This window comes from Neodiprion pinetum, unplaced genomic scaffold, assembly GCF_021155775.2.
Source record: "Neodiprion pinetum isolate iyNeoPine1 unplaced genomic scaffold, iyNeoPine1.2 ptg000102l, whole genome shotgun sequence".
Classification (NCBI taxonomy): domain Eukaryota; kingdom Metazoa; phylum Arthropoda; class Insecta; order Hymenoptera; family Diprionidae; genus Neodiprion; species Neodiprion pinetum.
In genome coordinates this window covers 12,501-17,500 of record NW_027184507.1, presented here as the reverse complement: position 1 = coordinate 17,500, position 5,000 = coordinate 12,501, and the positions used below count along the sequence as shown (strand labels likewise).

The 5,000-nt window shown below is 58.6% G+C and overlaps 2 non-coding genes across 2 annotated transcripts in view; both read left to right on the top strand.

The window, feature by feature from the left end:
• Positions 1-2,118: 2,118 nt before the first annotated feature.
• Positions 2,119-4,030, top strand: LOC124224141 (small subunit ribosomal RNA). The gene has a single exon (XR_006884477.1). It is a non-coding gene; the product is annotated as a small subunit ribosomal RNA (ribosomal RNA).
• An 840-nt stretch (positions 4,031-4,870) lies between these two features.
• The window catches only part of LOC124224146 (5.8S ribosomal RNA), a 155-nt gene continuing 25 nt past the window's right edge, over positions 4,871-5,000 (top strand). The window contains exon 1 of the ribosomal RNA XR_006884482.1: positions 4,871-5,000. This exon is cut by the window's right edge and continues 25 nt beyond it. This is a non-coding gene — a ribosomal RNA (5.8S ribosomal RNA).

Below are 5,000 nucleotides of genomic sequence, written 5' to 3'. Positions count from 1 at the left end.
GAAAGGCGACGCGCGGCGTCCCGGGGTCGATCCGGACAGACGGGACTTGTAAAAATTACGGTCCGAGTCGAGCGAAAGGCGACGCGCGGCGTACCGGAGTCGATCCGGGCCGACCGGATTTGTGAAAATTTCGGTCCGAGTCGAGCGAAAGGCGACGCGCGGCGTACCGGAGTCGATCCGGGCCGACGGGACTTGTGAAAATTTCGGTCCGAGTCGACCGAGAGGCGATGCGCGGCGTCCCGGAGTCGATACGGGCCGACCGGACTTGTGAAAATTTCGGTCCGGGTCGAGCGAAAGGCGACGCGCGGCGTACCGGAGTCGATCCGGACAGACGGGACTTGTAAAACTTTGGGTCCGAGTCGACCGAGAGGCGATGCGCGGCGTCCCGGAGTCGATACGGGCCGACGGGACTCGTCGAAGCTGCGGTACGAGTCGAGCGAAAGGCGACGCGCGGCGTCCCGGAGTCGTTCCGGACAGACGGGACTTGTAAAACTTTCGGTCCGAGTCGACCGAGAGGCGATGCGCGGCGTCCCGGAGTCGATACGGGCCGACGGGACTCGTCGAAGCTGCGGTACGAGTCGAGCGAAAGGCGATGCGCGGCGTGCCGGAGTCGATACGGGCCGACGGGACTCGACGAAGTTTCGGTCCGAGTCGACAGAAAGGCGATGCGCGGCGTCCCGGAGTCGATCCGGACAGACGGGACTTGTAAAACTTTCGGTCCGAGTCGACCGAGAGGCGATGCGCGGCGTCCCGGAGTCGATACGGGCCGACGGGACTCGTTGAAGCTGCGGTACGAGTCGAGCGAAAGGCGACGCGCGGCGTCCCGGAGTCGATCCGGACAGACGGGACTTGTGAAAATTTCGGTCCGAGTCGAGCGAAAGGCGACGCGCGGCGTCCCGGAGTCGATCCGGGCCGACGTCGACTTGTGAAACTTTCGGTCCGAGTCGACAGAAAGGCGATGCGCGGCGTCCCGGATTCGATCCGGGCCGACGGGACTTGTGAAAATTCCGGTCCGAGTCGAGCGAAAGGCGACGCGCGGCGTCCCGGAGTCGATCCGGACAGACGGGACTTGTGAAAATTCCGGTCCGAGTCGAGCGAAAGGCGACGCGCGGCGTCCCGGAGTCGATCCGGGCCGACGTCGACTTGCGAAACTTTCGGTCCGAGTCGACAGAAAGGCGATGCGCGGCGTCCCGGATTCGATCCGGGCCGACGGGACTTGTAAAAATTACGGTCCGAGTCGACAGAAAGGCGATGCGCGGCGTGCCGGAGTCGATACGGGCCGACGGGACTCGTCGAAGCTGCGGTACGAGTCGAGCGAAAGGCGACGCGCGGCGTCCCGGAGTCGATCCGGACAGACGGGACTTGTAAAAATTTCGGTCCGAGTCGACCGAAAGGCGATGCGCGGCGTCCCGGAGTCGATCCGGGCCGGGAGCCTGTCGGAACATCGTCATATGAGCCTCGGTTAATTTCGACAAAGTTCCCGGAGTTCGAAATTTTTTCGATAGCCCGCGGAGGTTTCGCCCCGTAAGCCGACCGTGCTACCACCGTACCGGCGCCGACGTCCTAGCGGCCAGGCTCCTACTAGTAAGAGGAGCGAGTCGGTCGGGCCGGTCTCCCGTCGTCCGCCTGCTACGCCGTACCGGTACGTGCTCGAGCACGATACGTACTTCGGCGTAGACCAGGAGCGGGCGTTCGCGGACCGTTCCGTGCCTCGTACCAAAGAAACTACGCGACTCGCGTTGTTTCATCTATCGTCACTGCATTACCGCGGGTCGGTGTCTCAGACCGAATGGCCCTTGACGCGGTACCAAGAAGTTCGGCTCTCCGTGAAACACGGAAGGCCGAACGCTCCAACGCACGCGTCAACTCGCTTCTTTCCGAGCGTACACTCAAAGACCAGAGATGTTATAACAACGTATCCCAGACGCTTTCAATCTAGCCGACGGGTACGGGAGATCGTTCGAACGCTTATAAGCCGAGTGTCGAAGGTGGCGGCACACGGATCCGGGGCTGCCTGCGTGCAGTCCCGAAACTTACAGTAGACGCGCGGCCGACCGGGCTACGAGACCCGGTCGGCGATGGGTGGCGCACGTCCGAGCCGAGATTTTGTATCGAAGCTCCCTGGTTGATCCTGCCAGTAGTCATATGCTTGTCTCAAAGATTAAGCCATGCATGTCTCAGTGCAAGCCAAATTAAGGTGAAACCGCGAATGGCTCATTAAATCAGTTATGGTTTCTTAGATCGTACACACATTTACTTGGATAACTGTGGTAATTCTAGAGCTAATACATGCAAACAGAGTTCCGACCAGAGATGGAAGGAATGCTTTTATTAGATCAAAACCAATCGGCGGCGGGTACGTCCCGTCCGCCGTTTACCTTGGTGACTCTGAATAACTTTGGGCTGATCGCACGGTCTCGTACCGGCGACGCTTCTTTCAAATGTCTGCCTTATCAACTGTCGATGGTAGGCTCTGCGCCTACCATGGTTGTAACGGGTAACGGGGAATCAGGGTTCGATTCCGGAGAGGGAGCCTGAGAAACGGCTACCACATCCAAGGAAGGCAGCAGGCGCGCAAATTACCCACTCCCGGCACGGGGAGGTAGTGACGAAAAATAACGATACGGGACTCATCCGAGGCCCCGTAATCGGAATGAGTACACTTTAAATCCTTTAACGAGGCTCCATTGGAGGGCAAGTCTGGTGCCAGCAGCCGCGGTAATTCCAGCTCCAATAGCGTATATTAAAGTTGTTGCGGTTAAAAAGCTCGTAGTTGAATCTGTGTCCCACGCTGTCGGTTCACCGCTCGCGGTGTCTAACTGGCATGATTGTGGGACGTCCTACCGGTGGGCTTAGCCCTCCGGGGCGGCCCAACTAATATCCCATCGCGGTGCTCTTCACTGAGTGTCGAGGTGGGCCGGTACGTTTACTTTGAACAAATTAGAGTGCTTAAAGCAGGCTATTTTCGCCTGAATACTGTGTGCATGGAATAATGGAATAGGACCTCGGTTCTATTTTGTTGGTTTTCGGAACCCCGAGGTAATGATTAATAGGGACAGATGGGGGCATTCGTATTGCGACGTTAGAGGTGAAATTCTTGGATCGTCGCAAGACGGACAGAAGCGAAAGCATTTGCCAAAAATGTTTTCTTTAATCAAGAACGAAAGTTAGAGGTTCGAAGGCGATCAGATACCGCCCTAGTTCTAACCATAAACGATGCCAGCTAGCGATCCGCCGAAGTTCCTCCGATGACTCGGCGGGCAGCTTCCGGGAAACCAAAGCTTTTGGGTTCCGGGGGAAGTATGGTTGCAAAGCTGAAACTTAAAGGAATTGACGGAAGGGCACCACCAGGAGTGGAGCCTGCGGCTTAATTTGACTCAACACGGGAAACCTCACCAGGCCCGGACACCGGAAGGATTGACAGATTGAGAGCTCTTTCTTGATTCGGTGGGTGGTGGTGCATGGCCGTTCTTAGTTGGTGGAGCGATTTGTCTGGTTAATCCGATAACGAACGAGACTCTAGCCTGCTAAATAGGCGTACCTTCCGGTATCTCGAAGGCCCCCGGCCTCGGTCGGGCGGTTTTTACTACCGGCGTACAAATAAATCTTCTTAGAGGGACAGGCGGCTTCTAGCCGCACGAGATTGAGCAATAACAGGTCTGTGATGCCCTTAGATGTTCTGGGCCGCACGCGCGCTACACTGAAGGAATCAGCGTGTCTTCCCTGGCCGAAAGGCCCGGGTAACCCGCTGAACCTCCTTCGTGCTAGGGATTGGGGCTTGCAATTATTCCCCATGAACGAGGAATTCCCAGTAAGCGCGAGTCATAAGCTCGCGTTGATTACGTCCCTGCCCTTTGTACACACCGCCCGTCGCTACTACCGATTGAATGATTTAGTGAGGTCTTCGGACTGGTACGCGGCAATGTCTCGGCATTGCCGATGTTGCCGGGAAGATGACCAAACTTGATCATTTAGAGGAAGTAAAAGTCGTAACAAGGTTTCCGTAGGTGAACCTGCGGAAGGATCATTAACGTTTCGTACTGCCGAAGCAGCGACTCGTAAGCGCGCGGGGCTGTCTCGCCGCGAGAGCGGCGTGTCACGCCCACGTGTCGCGAACAAAATTTCACAAAAGTTTGAACGACGTAACGGTCGGGCCCGGTTGCCGCGGCGCGCAACACAATCGTCGTGACAACGAACGCGGTGCTGACGCCGGATCCGATGGGTCCGGCGTTCGCCGCGGTCGCGACGAGCGCAGTCGCCGGCTAAAACCGCCCGACGACCGACTCGCGCCGAGGCGTCGACCCGTCGCTCCGCGTCCAGCGCGGAGCAGCGGCGGGTCGTTCGCGCCTCCGGCCGACTCGGTGCCGAGAGGGGACCGCTCCGCGGTCCGCCTCGACTCGTTCGACCCGGTCAGGTCGTACGAGGGAGACGTGCGAAGCTGGTCTCAGCGCTTCTTCGCGGGCAGCCTGTCTGCGCCCGGGTGTCCTCGGTGCAACGCCGTTACACCCGGACGCAGGCCGCGAACGCGGTAGGCTTCGGAGAGAATTTTCGCCCGTACGAGGAAGCTCGCGTCAGCGTCGAGGGCAGCGATGCCCGGGACTCGCTGACGCGGCCCACTGCCGTCCGCCGTCAATCGTTTGCATTGCGAGCCGATCGGGTCCGGCGCCGGTCAATTCCGGCAGACGACCCGTGAACTCGAGGCGACGTCGGCTCTTGAACTATCGCACGAACGAAATTTGACGCGCGGCGCGCGTTCCTTCCCGCGCGCAACCGCGCAAGGGCTGACGCACGCGGCGCCGCGCTCACGACCACAGAAAGCCGGTAACAACCGTAATTTTAGCATTTTTAATGCAAAATTCACATATATGATTACCCTGAACGGTGGATCACTTGGCTCGTGGGTCGATGAAGAACGCAGCTAATTGCGCGTCAACTTGTGAACTGCAGGACACATGAACATCGACATTTCGAACGCACATTGCGGTCCACGGATACAATTC